Source organism: Lytechinus pictus, chromosome 10, assembly GCF_037042905.1.
Source record: "Lytechinus pictus isolate F3 Inbred chromosome 10, Lp3.0, whole genome shotgun sequence".
Taxonomy (NCBI): Eukaryota; Metazoa; Echinodermata; class Echinoidea; order Temnopleuroida; family Toxopneustidae; genus Lytechinus; species Lytechinus pictus.
Window position 1 is genome coordinate 10,593,315 of NC_087254.1, and position 19,973 is coordinate 10,613,287.

Sequence of the window (19,973 nt, forward strand, 5' to 3'; positions counted from 1 at the left end):
GTCCTTTTCTTTTCAAGAATCTTAAATCCGAGAAGTGTTGGGATGTTTACTGGAGCTGAAGGTTTTTGTGGAGGGGCAGTGTTTTTATGAATCTGCTTGGGATAATTGGTAAGCAGTGATATTGTGCCTGCAGATGGTCCATTGTTCTATTTCATTTGTGGGTTAATGTAAAAACTTGCAATTTAATGGATTAGGGATGCAATCGATGGTGGTAGCCTTATAGGGGGGCAGGGGGTATTGCCCACCCACCCCCCCCCCCAAAAAAAAAAGAGAAAGGGGAAAATGCAAGAGAAGAAAAAAGTGGGAAGGGAGAGGGAAATGTAAAGGAAAGGGGAAAGAGAAGGAGGGGGCACTGCCAACCCACCCCCCCCCCCCAGAAAAAAAGGAGAAGAGAAATGGGGAATGCTAGAGAAGAAAAAGGAGGGAGAGGGAAATGTAAAGGAAGGGGGAAAGAGAAGGAAATAGAGGGGAACAAAAAATGGAAAGGGAAGATAGAGCAGGGAAAGGGGGAAAGAAAAGAAAGATGGAGAGTATAAAGAAGAAGAGGAAGGGAGAAAAGAGAAAAGGCGAAGGGGAAAGAAAAGAAAGGGGAGAGAATAAAAAGTACTGAAATAGGGAGTGTAAAGAAAAAGAGGAAGGGATAAAAGGGAAAGAAAAGAAAGGGGGAGTATAAAAAGTACTGAAATGGAGAGTGTAAAGAAGAAGGGGAATAGAGAAAAGGCGAAGGGAAAGTGGGTAAGAAAAGAAAGGGGAGAGAATAAAAAGTACTGAAATGGAGAGTGTAAAGAAGAAGAGGAAGGGAGAAAAGGCGAAGGGAAAGGGATGGAAGAAGAAAAGGAAGAGGGAAAATGTTAAAAAGAGAAGGAAAATGTAGAGAGAATGGTCGGAAAGAAAGAGGGAAAATTGTAAGCTAAAGAACTGAAAGAGAGGAGAGAGAAAAGGACGGGGAGAAGGATTACTCCTTTAATGAGATATCAAATTTAAAAGGATTTCGAAGCCGGGCCTAATTTTGCTACCTTGTGGTGAGATGAGATGCCATAAATACACTTTTTAGGCATAAAATGTTTGTTGAATATAATGTACCAATTTATATCTTCTCTGTACTATATACGTGCCCCTCCAGGACCCCCCCCCCCCAAAAAAAAAAGAGTGAAAGAGAATTTTTAAAAAGAGGTAATATTTGATAACATGAAATTATAACAAATAAAATGAGAATCAATCTTCAGGGACGAAAATTAGCAGATTAAAAAGGGTACTATTCAATTTAAAAAAATAAAACACTTAAGACCAAATAAAAAAACGAAGCAGCACATTTCTTATCTAAAAATGGTCACTTTTTGATTACTGAAAATGGATACATTCACCTCTTACGGGGCACATACACTTATACATAAGTTTTATAGATGATAGCCACTGTATGTTCAATTAATGGCTTGGATTTCAAATTATAGAGGAAATACCTCCCTTGTGCCCCCTCCTGGATCCGCCAATTTTGGAATAATCATTTGGAATTTATTTAATTATTTATTACAAATTAACAAAAATCTATAAAATCTGCGAAATCAGGCTTTCCACTCAGACTTCTCTTCGTTGGTCCATGATGTATTGCACTTGACTGCTGGAGCTGAACATGGCGATTACGTAATGCGCACTCACTCAAGGCGACACAGCGCACAATGGCGGGAAAATCTGAATAACTCCCTCAGAACAATTGGCGGTATTCAAACACATAAAAAGGGATGCTTTTCGTTCAACGTGCATGAAAGCAGGGAAGGAGAAATCAACTTTTCAGTGCATGGCTTTGATGGAAAGTGAAGAAACCTACAGATATTCATTGGTGTTGTCAAAGGTCTTCTTCCTATATTTATTCATCAAAGATCAAACGTTTGACGCCTGCAGTGTGTATTTCAACATGCAAGATAAGACAACAAGTGGACTATTGTTTGGTAAGATTAGTCATTTTAATGTTTGTTTTTTGACGTTGATATTTGACAAACTAAATTTATATACACGTGTTCATGTAGATCATGCAAAACCGAAGGGAATTAGTGTAGCGGTCACCGGGAGCTGTCACGTGTGAGTGGTCCCCTCCACTAAGATTGAGAAATGATGATAATGATGACTACGATATGAAGATGGTGGTGGTGGCCGGTGAGGTGATAATGATGGTGGTGATGGTGATAATAATGATGATGATGATAATGATGATTTTGATGATGATAATGATGATTTTGATGATGATAATGATGATTTTGATGATGATAATGATGATGGTGATGATACGGTGATAATGACATGATGACGATGAATGATGATGATGATGGTGATGATGATGACGATAATAGGCTAGGCAATGGCACTAGATTTGTGTTGTAGACATGTGTCCAAAAAGTCAATAGGTGAGTTGGCCTCAAATTTTCTTTCTATATTTTGAGTGAACAATTAATTGTAGTTAAACTTGGCGACATATCTTCACATTTTCTGGCAGACAAGTTGATTATCTATTTTCTTGATGTGACGTTTCCACGGCTCCTCTCAGAGGCTCACACAGTCCTAGGTCAGCACAGGTCAGCATTTTTATTTAGCCACTCTAGCCCACACAGTATAGCATATAGCCAGGGATGCACCAATATGCATTCATTTCCAGCACATTTGAGCCTTATTTTTCACTACTTAGGAAATTTTGAGGTAAGTTTTGAGCAATGTCTGTGATAATAATGCTTATAAAGAATATATTAAGGTAATGCTGTTTAGTAGAAATGCAGTTTCGTTTTTTTTTTTGTCCTACCTAATGATGGTGGTAGTGGTGATGGTGGTGGTGGTGATGACGATGGTGATGTTAATGACGACGATGATGATAATGGTGATGGACAGGTGAAAATGATGACGATCATCATCATCATCATCTGCTGTAATCTTCAAAGGGCTCTGCAGCCTATCTCGAAGATGAAAATAGACTTGGACGCACGTTATGAGGAGGAGTGAGGGATACTTTCAAGGTGATTTTGCAGGAGCTTTTGGAAGCTGTCAAGCGAAACTGCATTATTTGAAGAGGGAGTTTATTCCATTCAGGTACAGATCTTGACGACGATGGTGGTGACGATGATAATGGTAATGATTTAACCATAATGAAACAATTTTGATTATCATTTTCTTATCAGTGTCTGCTAGCTGAGAGGCCTTGTAGATCTTGATCTTCCATGTCGACCAAGCCTTCGATGACCTCAAGCCCATGAGACCCTGGTGGAATCGTATTCGATGATAACAACGATCGACTTCCACGACGACAACGACTGCAGATCATGCCAGTTCTTCGGCCAAGGATGCTCTGCGGTGGATATCTAGCTGGTCATGCATGGATGCCGTGAGAGATTATATGAAATTCTCACAATTCTCATCATGATGCGCGATCAGGACTTCATTGCATAACAAATATTAAGGTAACTATAAAACTTGCAACGCTATTAAATGAAATGTTCACTAATGAACCAACGTAAAAAGAGCAAAACTACAGAGGAGGAGGGGGGGGGGGGTTAGGTGCCATCCCCTCGCTCAAGTTCGGATTGACTCCCATGAAATAGTGATAATGATAATGAGGTGATGATGAAAATAATTAATAATGGCGATGATGATAATTATAATAATAGTGATGATTGGTGATGGTGCTGATGATGCTGCTGCTGATGATGATGAGGATGATGAAGATGGTGATGATTATGGTGGCGATGATGATGATGATGGTGGCGATGATGACTGTGATGTTGACGATGACGGTGGTAATCATCGTTGTTTTCACGTTTAAACATTTGATGAGTGTGCGTAAGACGGAATTCAATGTCTGAAGCTACGAATCCACGCGGTGTCCCTGAATGCAGATATTTTGTTTAGTGATGTATCGATGCGACTTGCTCTTGACAAACAGTGAAGGTGTAGCTCCTTTAGAATGACTAAGAATCTATAATAGAGCAAACGATCGAAGCGTCCAAGCAGCGATCATTTAAATACAATAATTTCGTTTTCTTTTTTTTTATAGAACATATTACAATATTACAATATATTACAAAATCGGCCACACAATTGCAAGGTAGAGATGATCAGAATTTAACACTAAACATTAAAAAAACACTTCTCAATTCATTAATTGGCCAGCCCCCCCCCCCCATCCGATATATAAGTTCAGATTTCTATAAAATATTAGTAATGCTAGTGACACTGATTTTAGCAAGAGGTATATGCGTAAATAAAATCAATAAAATGTAGCAAAAGAACAATAGTATCATTGCTTTCTTCAAATTCTTAACCCCTTTAAAAAGTTTTTAATAATCCTGTGAAATCCTGAAATGAAACATTTTTGTCACTGGTGTACAAATTGGGAGGGGTGGTATTTGGGCCATTTACATCCTTCAAAAGTTTAACGGCTAAGGAAAAAGAGAAGAAAGAAGATAAAAGGAAGAGGATGAAATATATATTTTCTGAATATCAAGTCAAAATGTATTAAAAATAGATTCTTGTATTAAGAAGGATAAAAACATTTGCTTGCTCACTTCGCTTGCTCACAGCTTTTTTAGAAAATTTGTCAGGAACGCCCTATCTGGCCCCTTCAAAATTACGCCACTGCGGGGAATGCGAAAGACATCTTAAAAATAATGACAAAATTTTATATCAATCATATCTGATGCATTTGCCCCTCATTATAATTGAAGAAGGTCAATGAACTTTGGCCATGCTGGAGGTAATTAATAAATTGCTGTCATAACTTTCAAAGTTTATGGATATAGTATATGAATTGTGGACATACATGTGGGGGTAATCAAGTATCAAGTCTTAGGTCATGATCAAGGTCAAATGTCAATTAGGGTCAATGAACGTCGCCTTTATTGTATCATTATATGAATGGTGCTTTTTGTGAATAATTATTTTATAGTAGTTTTCAAAGTCAGCACTGCTGCTATATTGAATCGCATAATGCAGGTGAGACTGCCAGAGGCTTGTTTTGTTTGTTTTTACTAAAATTACATTTTTTAAATTTTCATTTTCTTATCAGTGTCGGCGGTATAGATCACGATCGTCCATGTCGACCAAGCCCCCGAGTAGTGAGTAGTGACTCCTTCAAACCCATATGAGACCCTGGTTGGATCGAGTGATATTCGATAATGACAACGACTTCGTCAACGACCACGACTCAAGGTCATGCCAGCATTTCGGTCAAGTGGATCGAGCAGGCCGTGGCGCTCCGTGCGAGATTATGGACTTGGGATTATGGAATTCTCACTACCGTCGTGACGAGACGCGATCAGGGCTTAAGAAAGATGTATATGGTAAAAGTGACATTTTGTGGTAACCGATAATGTCCAGGGCCCCGTCTTACAAAGAGTTGCGATTGATCCAATCAACCACAACTATGGAAAGCCAGCAATGTCAACATCTAAAATGCATGTTTATTCACATTATTTTCAAGATATGAAGTAAATTTAAACATCCATCGTTTTCTTGACAATTCAGTATGCTTCTCTTTGTTCACAAAGTATATTGTGAAAATTTTCTGAAGAAAAAAATATGACATTGATGGATTTCCATATAGTTGACGTTGATTGGATCAATTGTTAATTTTTTGTAAGACGGGGCCCTGGTCGGATTTTAGGGGCTGGAAACGGAGACCCCCCCCCCTCCAGGTAAAAAGAGGTAGTTTTCCTCAAACTTAATTGGCAATTGTATTGTCATTTTCAATAAAGTTTTCATCAAATTGCTGCATGGTCTAGCTGGTTTCGACAATTTCTACAGACAAATCGTTTAATAATATATTTCATTTTTTCAATTTATCATAATTTGCTTCTTAGGGTTAATTGAAAAGAGAATGGAGGGACCAGCGTGGAGGCCTGTGACAGCATCCCTGAAAACCTGCGGGAAAGTGTAGCGACAGAGTGAAATTAAACATGTTATTTTAATAAGTAAAACTTCTTATTTGAATCTGAACAAAGTACGAACTTCAGAAATGCTAGATTCATTATATAACTATATGTACATTGAGTTATGGTTTACATTTCCCAGTGACAAAAATTGTTTTGTCAATTCAACACCTTTTTGTTTGTTAGGGTTATATAGAAATAAAATGGAGAAACCAGCACGGAGGCCTGTGACAGCATCCCTGAAAACCTGCGGGAAAGTGTAGCGACAGAGTGAAATGAAACATATTATTAAAAAAAAGTAAAACTTCTTATTTGAATTTGAAGTAAAATACGAACTTCAAAAAAGGGAGGCTAGATTCATTATATAACCATTGAGTTATGGTTTACATTTCCTAGTGATACTCTTTTACGACATACAAAAACATCTAACTCGCGATTATCCATTGCCCTACCCCATACCCTTCCATCCAGCCTCTATATCCTATGTATTGATATGATTATACATTGTTTTTTTTTTATTTGTTTGTTCAGTTTGTAATTTAGGGTACAGCTCTTCATAAGCTCTGCTAATGTTTTTTTTTATTTAAAGCCTTTCAAGAGCCTTACATAAAAAACCAGGAAAACATTGAACTCTGAGAAAAAATGAACATACAGTGCATATAAAAACAAGTGGAATGCCTCTGGCCGTCTCACCTGCATCACGCGATTCAATATAGCAGCAGTGCTGATTTTGAAAACTACTATAACTCGCACAAGATGTTCAGTGATACTTGGTTACTCTTATTTCCACGTTTTATGAACTAGACCAATACACTTATAGAGATATGATGGCAATTCAACAAATACCCCCAACGTGGCCAAAGTTCTTTGACCTTACATGACCTTTGACCTTGATCATGTGACCTGAAACTCGCACAGGATGTTCAGTGATACTTGATTACTATTATGTCCAAGTTTTATGAACTAGACCAACACACTTTCAAATTTATGGCTGTAATTCAACAAATACCCCAATTTGGCCAAAGTTCATTGACCCTAAATGACCTTTGACCTTAATCGTGTGACCTGAAACTTGCACAGGATGTTCAGTAATACTTGATTACTATTATGTCCAAGTTTCATGAATCAGATCCATAAACTTTCAAAGTTATGATGGTAATTCAACAGATACCCCCAATTCGGCCAAAGTTCATTGACCCTAAATGACCTTTGACCTTGGTCATGTGACGTGAAACTCATGCAGGATGTTCAGTGATACTTGATTAACCTTATGTATAAGTTTCATGAACTAGGTCCATATATTTTCTAAGTTATGATGACATTTCAAAAACTTAACCTTAGGTTAAGATTTTGATGTTGATTCCCCCAACATGGTCTAAGTTCATTGACCCTAAATGACCTTTGACCTTGGTCATGTGACATGAAACTCTGGCAGGATGTTCAGTAATACTTGATTAACCTTATGGCCAAGTTTCATGAACTAGGTCCATATACTTTCTAAGTTATGCTGTCATTTCAAAAACTTAACCTCAGGTTAAGATTTGGTGTTGACGCCGCCGCCGCCGCCGCCGTCGCCGTCGGAAAAGCGGCGCCTATAGTCTCACTCTGCTATGCAGGTGAGACAAAAACGGGGCAGTTTTGAAAAGTCTATCAAAATTTTGTTTCAATTATTATTTGTATAATTTTGATGTCAATAGATGCTCTGAAGTCTTATCTTTTGAATGCCATTAAAAACAATAAGTTTCGTTCATGCTTGAGCGCACATGGAACGTTTTTGTCAGGGTTTATAAAAAGGCTTGCGCCAAATGGCAGAACATGAGAAAATATTTAATATTATATAAAGTAATGATTTGCTAATGATTTTGAAAGCATAATTCGAAAATTATGGCAAAGATAATGAAAACCTTAGAGGAAGTCTGCTGATAAGCGAGACCTTTCATTCTCAATATTTTCTAATTTTCTGCCATTTGGCGCAAGCCCTTGTTTGAACCCCCGACAAAAACGTTCCGTGTGCGCTCAAGCATGAACGAAACTTATTTCTTAAACGACATTTAAAAGATAAGACGTTAGAGCATCTATTAACATCAAAATATAGACATCATAATATGAAACAAAATTTTGATAGACTTTTTAAAACTGTCCCGTTTTTTATACGCACTTTATATGCCTATCACTACAAAAGGAGCATAATTAAAATGATTGAAAAACTAAGTATTAAAGATGCAATGGTTATCGTGATGAAACACCTGGGAAATACGGATTCATTTTCTTGTCATCTCTTAAACAAGCTTTTCCTTTGACTCACATCACACTAAACCCCTTAAATAGAAGGATTATTTTTTTGGGTTACTTTGATATGAAAAGTAAATCTGAAATCATTAAAGGAGAATGAAACCTTTGGAACAAGATAGCTTGTGTGAAAACAGAAAAATCAAAGAAACAGATCAACGAAAGTTTAAGAAAAATCTGACAAATAATGAAAAAGTTATGAGCATTTGAATATTGTGATCACTAATGCTATTGAGATCCTCAAATTGCAATGCGACAAAGATGTGTGATGTCACTTGTGAACAACTCTCCCCATTACTTTCGTAGATATTTCACATAAATTGCCTCTTTTATCACATCTATCAATAGATCATTGTGTTCTTTCTATAGGAGGGCATGTAATACAAATTTTTAAAGAATACATCATGGATAAAGAGTTTGTATTACCATAAAGTAAAAGCAAAAGAGACATTTTTTGGGTATTTTATAGTCCATCAAAGGGAAAGTTGTTCACCTGTGACATCACACATCCTTGTCACATTGCCAATGGGAGGATCTCCATAGCATTAGTGATTGCAATATTCAAATGCTCATAACTTTCTCATTATTTGTGTGATTTTTCTCAATTTTTCTTTGTGCTTATTCTTTGATTTTTCTGTTTCGACACAAGCCTACTTGTTCCAAAGGTTTCATTCCCCTTCAACATTCATTCTTCCTCTTTACAACGATGTACCATAATGTTGTGCTATCATGGAATGTGTATTTACCTTGAAAACTGAGCAAAGTCGGAAGTAAAATGTATTGTCTTTACAAAATTCTCAATTTCGTTTTAAATATGCAGTGTGATTTAACATTTCCCCATGGTACCTAGGGTCTGTTTGGATACACTATACATCTGTGGAATGGTAAACACATTCGAACTCCATCCATCATCAAAACAATTTGGAAATCACAACTGGAAACAACTAATTTTGCAACATTTCATTTTGACATTGCTGCATATTTTATTAGGGCTGCGCATTCCATGATTACATGAGCAAAACGATTAAAAACGAGGAATAATAACGCCTCACAATGATACCATAATCACATAATGGAGCACTAAGAAAATGATTGCTCCTATATGGCTTAGTTACAAAACCTTTTTTGAAGTGTAGTATATTATGTCTGATGTTCAGAGGTAACAGATCGAGGTGCACTGCAATCAGGGATTTTGGAAGAGAGGATGATGGTGACTATGTTACATAAAATAATGATAAAAAACAATCATTCCCGAATGAACGTGAATTTTCTTCAAATTTGTTTGATAAGCCCCCTCCGCTCACCAAGGGATTTCTCTCCCGAATGAAGGTGAATTTAAACCCCCCATATGTAACTCTGGTCTATATATTAATTGGGTAAAAGAAGCCTAATGATATATGTTAAAGCATACCAACCCGATTTCCAGGGTGTGCTGCGTACCCCCCCCCCCCCAAAAAAAAATCCATTATCCCGCTTTCCACGGCCATGACTGCAGTCACGTACATGTATCTGAGAAATGAATTTGGCATTGTGCACCGACGTTTTTTATATGGACTAGAATATCTATGTTGGAAAGAACACAAATGTCCCACAGTGAGTTCCACGGTGTGGAACACGCCTTTGAAATCATCTTTACACTGTCACTTTCGGGCATTTTAACAATATGTGAATTTCATTGTCACATTGTCCATGATGTACACACTCTGTGTGAAAATGTTACATATAATCATTTTAAAATTGTGAATCCTATTCAATCAGGGTCTGTGCCTGCAGACTAATAGTATGATCATACTATTAGTCTGCAGGCACAGACCCTGATTGAAACTTTGATCAACAAGTGTGTCTCCACGCAAAGACGAGCACATACAAAACTTGCTGTTAGAGGGCCTTCAGTGCACAAAGCATGAGTAGGCTGCAATTCAGACCCTCTACTCGAGTGAAGAGTTTGCACAGCAGACTATTTTCATACAGACCATGATCATGGAAACACTGTGCGACACCGTGTTCTTTCCATTAGGAAATATATTTTATTAAATGGTATCGTTTTCCCCGCTTCGTCTTCTGCGTTGTTATTCACCTTGTGCAATTCTATCCTCTTCTTATCTTCATTTTCTTCGTCTGTTCCCCCGCTGAATTTCGTCATCTTCTATTAATCCATCATACCAAATTAAGGTTGCACAAAGCCCCCCGCCCCCGCCCTTATCCCGCCCCCTCATCCATCATTATTTTCACAAACACATGCATTGATACACTCCCCGACTCGTTTGATATAATTATGCCCCCCCTTCTTCATCACATACGTTCGATTATATTAATTCTGCTGATTGTTTCTGTGGTAAGGAAAGGGGTTTTAATTTTGCATCTTCGTTTTACTCGGGCTACTTGTGTAGTTATTTTTCTCAATTTTTTAAACAATATACATCATTTTTCAAACACGATTTGTATTTTTTTAATTATTATTCGAGTAGAGAGTGGAGCGTTGTGGCCCAGTGGATTAGTCTTCGGACTTTGAAACAGAGGGTCGTGGGTTCGAATCCCAGCCATGGCGTAATTTCCTTCAGCAAGAAACTGATCCACAGTGTGCTGCACTCAACCCAGGTGAGGTAAATGGGTACCGGTAGGAAGTAATTCCTTAAAAAGCTGTGTGCGCTATGAACGCCTAGCTTAGCCGGGTAATATAGGAGCGCCTTGAGCACCTAACAAGGTGGATATGTGCGCAATATAAATACCCTATATTATTATTATTAGAGGGGGTATAGGGCTCGATGTAATTTATCTAATAATTCTCAAAAATCATTTCTCTTTTTTTCATTCGGCAGGTGGGGGGGGGGGTGCATTCATTATCCATTTGCATCCAAATACATTGTTATCCGGTTGTACCTATTTTTTGATTCACCTTTTCTGCTTCGCTTTTTTAATTTAAAGTATGGCTATTTATATTTAAACATTTAAATTTAATCGCAATTTTCTCCAATTCTTACCTTGTTCTTATTTGTTTCATACTTATTGACACTAATATGTTTGCACAATAGTGAATCTACTATTATTTCATCCCGCCTCTCATCCCACTACTTTCCATCTCTCTCTCCCCCTCTCTCTCTCTGCATGTGATGTTATCCGTTTATTTCGTGAATGAATGAACAATGTGAATTTCATGAAATGTGTACAATTGATATTATACACAATGAAGGCCTCGAGAAAAATAGCGCATTCGAAATACTGCCAAAAAAAGAATGTTCAATTCAGAAGATTTAAATTGGAAAAAAAAGAGACAGTTACATAATCTTGTTCGAAAATTGCATTTGATTTGAAGGATTATTAAACTTGGGCTTATTTTTTTCGTCTTCATTTTATGAAGTTCACACCAGGTTTCCCAAAACCTATCATGTCCTTTTAACCATAAAAGACTGGGGTCTAAGAGCACTGCCACCCTCAACATTTTTCGTGATAAGTTCGCGCTGCGTCGTTTCATGATATTTTTTTCCTTTCAAAGTCTCGCGCAACGTTTGTAAACCAAATTTGCAACTTTTCACGCAACAATATGGAATTGTACGTCGGAACAAAATTTATGTAAAACGTGATTTCATGTACAAATTATATGCAAAGTCTGTTTCCAGCAAAAATCATAACTTTATATAGTTTAGGTTTACTAATTAAAATCATATAATTTCATGTCTATTATCTTAATGTTTCGACAAAGTCCATCGACCCCCCCAAAAAAATAGAAAGAAAACAAAGAAATACATAATAAAATACATAAATGCGCAGAAAATAGATCTTATTTATGTGCTTTTGATCAGAATTCCACAAAGAATCTTTAAACAAAAGAAATAGCACTTTAATAATATATAGCATTTATAAGGCGCTGATTTATCTAGTTTCCTATTCAGTGGCGCACTAAATATTAATGACTTTATTTATAGGTTTACAGCCTAACTCAAATTTCATGCATAAATTAAAAACAAGCAATTAATCACAAATAAATTATAAATATTTTTAAATACATATATATATATATATATATATATTTTTTTTTTTTTAATTGCCATGGGTGGCGTGTGTGTCGATTTTTGTCGTGATCGCGCGATCAACTTTTCCAGCCTCCAAAATAATACCCCAGTCTTTATGAAGGTTAAAATTGCGGCACTTAACGGGAATAAACAACTTTTTTTTTCAAATTCATCACCGTTTTCCTAGAGAAGCTCATTTAATTGAAGCGTGATGATGACCTTTCAAATTGGGGAGGGGTGCAATTATTTCTCGAACGAATAAAAACAAATTTTGAATTAAACTTAATTGCGCTAATACTTTATCAGAAGTCTCTTAAGTGTTCTACATTAAATACGGTATAACGTATCAAATTCCTTTCAGGTACCAATTTACCTCACCTGGGTTGAGTGCAGCACAATATGAATCAATTTCATGCTGAAGGAAAGTGCGCCATGGCTGGGATAAGGGGATATTTTGGGATCTTTCAGGTTAAACACGCAAATGAGCTAATCCAGGAAAATGTGGATGATTGTCAGAACCACAGGGGTGGCACTACCAAAAAAAAAGAAGTAATCCAAATTTAGATGATCAATAACATTGGTTAACATATTGCTGAGTCTGAGCTGCAAAAGTCCAATATGTCACTTGTCGATGTGTTGTAAAAACTGAATCCCTTTCATTATTCAATGACCAAAAATGAAGAATAAAGTTAAACATCTAAATTTTATTCCTTATACTAAAGGTCCGCAGATAATTTTCTGTCACAGATATCTAGCATCAATTTGATTTTTTCCCCTTTGAAATACAACACATCTGTTAACCAAGACTTTTTTTGTTAACCAATGTCTTTAAAGAGAGTATTGAAATATTAACAATTACCAGAATGTGAAAGAACTATTTAAAAAAATTAATACCCCCCTTCCATTTTGGCAATAGGTAGGGCCGAGATGAAACCTTCACAACATTTGTTTTCTTGGTCATTTTCAATACTGGAAAAGGTTGCCCTGGCTTGCTGATCAGTTTCTATACACATTTAACCCCCCCAAAAAAATATTTAAAAAATACAACTAATTACAATAAAAATAATATGGAATATCCTTACTTTCAGATTTATTTATAAAGATGCGAAAAAATTCTTTCATATTCTGGTAAATCATAATCAACCCTCCAAATTTGGATTACTTTATTTTGATATGCAGTCGGTGATTTCAAGTTCGGTGTTGACTGGTGTTGGTATGGGGCTGATTTTTAGATCAGCACAGCACCCAAACAAAATCAACACTAGTCAAAGAAAAAAAATGGTTACTTGGTGTAAGGCTATCAATATGATTTTCACCATTTTTGTATTGGAGCCATAGAATGCAACACTAACACCAGCACAAAAATCGAACTGGAAATCACCCATTGTATAATGCTCAAAATAAGGCCACAGAGGTCATGTCAGAAGGACCTGGCCAAAACATGGAATGGTGCCGCCCCGATAAATAACCCCAAAGGGCAGAACAAGTTTCTCTCTTTTTGGGGGGGATGGGTGGGGGTTAGGGGGGTCACAATGGATAAGGGGGAGGGGTCAAAGGGTGGGAGAGGGGATCACAATGGATAAGGGTGGGGGAGGGGATCACAATGGATAAGGGGAGGGGTCAACAGATAAAAGGGTGGGGAAGGGAATCAATGGATAAGGGGAGGGGTCACAAATGATAAAAGATCACAAAAGTAAAGACAAAAGGCAAGAATTATTAATTTTCATAAGGATTTATTGGGTATCTTATTGAAAAAAAAATACCAAAAAAAATGACCAGCAGCACAGAAGATTCATCCAAGTCTTCATACCATAGCAGCTAACCTCTTGATTCAATGGAGCGAACCCCTTCCCTCACAAAGTGACCTACAGCCTGATCCGAGCTGGGGTCTCGCAAACAAAACCACTCAATATGTGACATCATTACCAATAGTCCTATTTCTAAGTGTGCAGGGCGGGGCACTGAACACTGCCATGCATGACGTACCGCATCTGTAATGTAGGTGCTTTATTTTCAAATTCAATGATACTTTGTGTAGCCAAGAGTATGAAGACAATGCATTGACAAGGCAACAATTGTATTTTTATCTACATTTTGAATACCTTGAATAAATTTTCTGTATGTACCAAATCAATCTGTTGATCTCCTTTGTAGTCTCTTTATTCATCCTTGAACAAAGCCGACACCCCATTCCTTTAATCTGCCCCCTTTCTCAATACCATCTCCCCCTTCCTCTCTTTTCTCCTCCTTTCTACAGGTTTACCAGTTAATCCATTCATTGTAATCTCCCTCTCCATACCTCCCTGTACTATCTATTCTTGTATCTGCCAATCCTCCATTATTTCACATCTTTTCAACATATTTTATCCATGACTGATATTACATTGTTCTAAATAATTGCATTATATCTATTAATTAGTTTGTGTTTTGGTTTTATTTTATTTATTCATTTTTTTTTTTTTTGGGGGGGGGGGCTGTTTTTGTTTCTTTATTTTTTCTTAATTTTTTATTGGGAAAGGGGAAGAATTTTCTTTTTAATTGAGCAAATAGAATCCATTACAATTCTGCAAATAAATACACCTCTTTCTGTACATAATGCAATGTGTTTATAAGAACACTGCATTTCAAAATAGATATTAAAAAACGAAACCAACAAAAAAATAATTTGTTGGTTTTTTGTTTTTCTCTTTATTTTTATTTTTATATATTTTTTTTGTTTTCCCATCATTTTATTCACCATCTCGTACAGGACAGGGATGTAGTCAAGGACTTCCGAGTCCCGAGGCCGTTGGAGAAAACCTTCTCCCATAGATTTTGTACGCGAGATTGAGGCCAAGGCCGGCAAAAAGTGACCTCGAGGCCAGCCTTGACTATATCCCTGGTAAAGGATCAAATGTTATGTGTTTGCATACTGTACCCATCACTTATTTCCACACAACTCTGAGAGACAAGGCAAGGCAGTTGAACTGATAAGATATGAGAATCAAGACCTCAACATAAGCCTGTCCTGAGGAAGTGCACTTTATATCCCACAAATGGTTTATAATCCCCTATCAACCATCAACAGTACAATGCATGTATCCTAGTCATGAAGTGCAATGTCAAATTTCAGAGATAGAACCCCTAAAAGATCTAAAACTTATTCAAGACTGGAATTAGGAGACCATTTCTTTAAACAAAGGGTCACTGAGAAGCAATGCCAAACTTTTGAAACTGTATCCAAGTAAATTTCCAGAACTCGTTTCAGATTGGATGGAAGAAACCATTCCTTCAGCCATAGGGTCATTAACAGTTGGAACAATATACTCCTTATGTTCAACAAGAAATTCAAAACTTAGTTGCTAATAAGCTAGAGCACACAATTGTCATCGCCACACTTGTTGCTGAGGCTATTCAAGGTATGACAAGCCTCTTTCATTGATCACCATGGTCAGGTCTCGAAAAGTCATTCCGCTCTGGCTTCTTCTGTTAGGCCATTCAAAAAGAGGTTGCTAATAGGCTACAGCACACAATCGTCCCTGCAACACTCAGATGATTTAACTGAGGCTATTCAAGGTATTCCTTGATCACCATGGTCAGGTCTCAAAGAGGCATTCCACTCTGGCTCCTTCTCTTTATACTAGAAGCAGCTCTGGTTTGGAGTGAATTAAGCCCAGTAGAGAGCTAACATGAATGTGAAAGACAATGGGATCTACCAAATCAGATATACCAAGTTCCATCAAATGCCTTCCCAAACATGGAAAACCCTCTAACATAAAGCCAGCCTAGTGAATAAGTGCAATTCTTGTTCACTCGGGATATGACTTAAAATGTTCCCGGAGACTAAGGAGAAATTACCAGATGATGCAATGATTGAATAAACATGGGGGGATACTGGAGAGTTGACAATCTGGTGGGTGTTTCATGAAAGTTGTCGGCACTGACTTAATTGTCAGTGCGGACTATTTTTAGTGAAATCCTTGCTTTTGATTGGCTGAGAAGCACTGGCCTATGACTGTTACTATGGTAACTGTAGGAGAAAGACTTGTTAGTGCTGACAACTTTCATGAAACAGTCCCCTGGTGGATCACTACCCTGCTTGACAGACCAGATAGTGGATGACCTGGTTGAGAAAATCCAACTTCCCACGCCTTCAAATTGCTTTTCATTTCATCAAAATCAAATGAATCTGAGGAAATCCAATAAACACAGGAAAACATCACAGATGGATTGAATAGACAAGAAATTATCAACTGGATTACTGGAACTAGATCCACTGAGAGTAATCAAAGGTGCAGGCGCCTCATAAAATATAAGCACTTGAATACCCAACAGTTAATGTGTGCCAATTGCACGATGTTTTGAAGAGTTCCAGATATCCTGCGTAAGCTGAAAAGAACACCATTCCTCTTCTTCCGACACAACCTGAGGGTTGTCACATTTCCAGATGACTAGATGTCCAAACATCCAATACAGAGATGTCAATGTAAGTGAAACAAATTTCTAGAAGTGAGCAGCACTTTATATATAGGTCAACAGTTCCTTTCTTCTTTGTGCAGATACAAATGGGGAAAAGGGTCAATTGGAAGTGCAAACCTGTTCTTGATCAACCTTGATCAATGGCACGAACCCAACAGCCATCTCGGCTAAACCACTCAATTGAAGAAATTTGACAAACGTGCAAGATTCCCACTACAAACATTGATAAGGGTCAACAAGAAATACTGCAATGGCAAGACCCTTGTATAAGTAGCTTGGAAAGCAAATCACAACTGCTGGCCGAAAAGAAACCTAAATTTGACATTGCACTTCTGAGACTAGATTCAAGACTTACATGCATTGCTGTGACTGAAGGAGCATTTTTCTTTTTGTTTACACATTGTGGAAAAAAAACATTGAAGCACACAACCCTCATAATTTTTTTTTTTTATATCTGAAGATGAGTATTGAAAAATAAATTGGGGGCAGACGAACCGATGATGAGAGTGAACCTTCATCACATATCTTATCATTCCAACGCGGGGCAACTTAAATCTCTACACGTTCTGCGATTACATGATACGTACGCATATACATTTTTGCACAAACATGAGTTTTATGGTGAATGGGAAATACAATGACTCAAATAGTCAGTCCCCAAAATTAACATGTACAGAAAATGGAATAAATTAATTGCAAAATTCATAATGCTCTAAATGGTTCTGAATCAATCACAAAATGAGATCAAAGTCTCTAAATACATATAAATTTTCTAGTAAAATAATAGTTTGTGTTTTTAGCGCATTTTTTATCAGTCATGGTAAATATCCTGTTGCAAAGATGTGAAACAAAGATGAATTTAGAGCAGCAGCTAGAACAGGTAGTACAGGGAGGTACATAAAGAAAGAAGACAATCAATGGATCAACAGATAATGCAAGTATTGTCAAGGTGAAAGGAGAGAAGAAAGTGGAAGCTGAGGGGAGGAGGGTGGGGTATGAGAAAGACAAGAGATTATGGAATCAGAAAGGGAATGGCTAAATGTACAAGAATAGAGACTACAATAAACATCAACAGATGGGGACTTCATATACTTATCAGATTGCCTACTGGTAGATGGTTTTGAAAGATTTTCATTAAAAGAATTTCATCCCAAAGATTAAAAATGTCCTGAATTAAAAAAGTGTGACTGCTAAATATTTTTGAATTTTTACCCTCGTAGTAATAATTGCTGGAAAACCCAACTGCATTGTCTCGCATACTCTAGGCTACACAGAATATCATTAGAATCATCAATAAAGCACTTACATTATGGAAGCTGTATACCACGCACAACAGTGTCCTGCGCCCTCCTCTGCACACCAAAAAATAGATCTCTTGGTAATGATGTCACTAATTGAATGATTCTGGTAGGAAGACCCCAGCTGAAGCCAGACAGAAAGTCATCTTTGTGAGTTCAAGGGCCTACTCCATCAATGAGGTCAACTGCTATGGTCTTCCAACTCGAATGAATCTTCTGTGCTGCTGGTCTTACATTCTTTTCAGAAAAAAAATAGTCATTAATACAAAGTAAGTATATAGTACATACAATCAAACTAAAAAGGGCAGGTCCAAGCTATTAGATATTACATGTGATATAAGAGACAAATTAAAGGGGTGTTTCACAGAGATTTAAGAGTGACTGAAAATTGCTCTTAATTCCAAGTTGCGTGTCGAAAACAATGGATTACCATATAGGTTGGATCACGCTCATATTACACGCTCTGCTGCATATCAATAAGACATGATGTGCCCATTCACACTGTCTTAACTTAAGACAGTTAGCATGACTTTTATGACTTTTAGTAAGATTTACTGTTTGTGAAACACCCCCTTACCAAATTGATTTCCTTGTGTCATAAACATTTTATGGATTAAAAAAAAATCTAATATTATAGAAACAACTTTCCCAACAGTAAATATTGCTGGGTTTTAGAAAAATTTAAAAGCTAAATCAATGATAAAATCATACAAAAATTTCCCAAGTATGGTCATACATACATCATACATATATCAACACATCATTCCACCTATAAATTCTTTGTCTTTTTTAGTTTTGTGCAACTTCTAAGACAAATTTGCAATGTCCCCATACAGAGTTAAAAAGTTACAGAACATTTTGTAAGTGCATGCCAGACCTAAAAAATATTTCAATCTCTAAAATTGATGCAAATTGGATTAAAAGCCAAAACTTTAATTGATTGGAATAAATTAGTCTAATTTTGATGACCTGATATTCTGACCATACCATGCAGCGTCCTGAAAAGGAAGTATAGTTGGGCATTTTTGTATTTAATTCTGTTATGCAGATGATACTGAAATAATTTTCTATTCTCTAATTTAGCAATTAAAATAGATATCAAAATTGAAAATTTTCATTTCATGAACTTTCTCGGTGTATAAATGACAAAATTATATAGGACATATTATAGATATTAAATGAAAAATAAATATTTATATAGGTATTATGGGAAAAATTTAGGGGAGGGGATGTTCCGTGTTAGAGGGGAAATTAACTCTGATAATAAGTTGATTTAATTAAAGCAAAACAATATAAAAATAATTTTCTTTTGGAAGAAGGAATGAAATGATGTGTCCAGGGATATATCTCCCACATGAAAAAAATTATTCATTTTTTTTAAATGACAATTTTTGGAATGTATATCACAAGACATATGGGCCCCATCTTACAAAGAGTAGCGATTGATCCAATCAATCGCAACTATGGAAAGCCAGCAAAGTCAACATATAAAATACATGTTTATTTAAAAAAATTCCAGACATGAATGTATATCCATAAATTCATTGATTTCTTGACAATTTGGTGTGATCTTCTTTGTTTACAAAGGAGATTTTGCAAATTTCCTGAAGAAAAAATTATGACACTGATGGAACAATCGTAACTCTTTGTAAGACGGGGTCATGGTCTGTGACATCACAAAATCAAAACTTCCAAAATTCATAATTTTGTAATTTTTTGATAGATTTCAATCAACCTTCACCAATATTTTCCAGTAATTTTCCTAGTATTGTTAAAACCAACTTACATGTATCAGAATGAACTTCCCCTCTAACAATTCTACGACAAGTAGGCCCAGGGTAAAAAACCAGAGATAAAACACAGTCGGGAAAAACTCTGGAAAACCTTTGGATCCACTTTTGCAGAATAGACGAAACAAAATAAACACAAATACTAACTTAAAGTTGAAAGGTAAGTCAAATCCACACATAGCTACTAGGCCTAATTACCAAACCATCTAATTCTTATGAAGC

General features: G+C 36.6%; 1 long non-coding RNA gene across 1 annotated transcript; it reads left to right on the plus strand.

Annotated features, from left to right (window-relative positions):
* The first annotated feature begins 1,704 nt into the window (after nucleotides 1-1,704).
* LOC129269821 (uncharacterized) lies at nucleotides 1,705-6,196 on the plus strand. The gene is made up of 3 exons (XR_010294787.1): nucleotides 1,705-1,946; nucleotides 3,162-3,440; nucleotides 5,045-6,196. It is a non-coding gene; the product is annotated as an uncharacterized LOC129269821 (long non-coding RNA).
* Nucleotides 6,197-19,973: the final 13,777 nt, after the last annotated feature.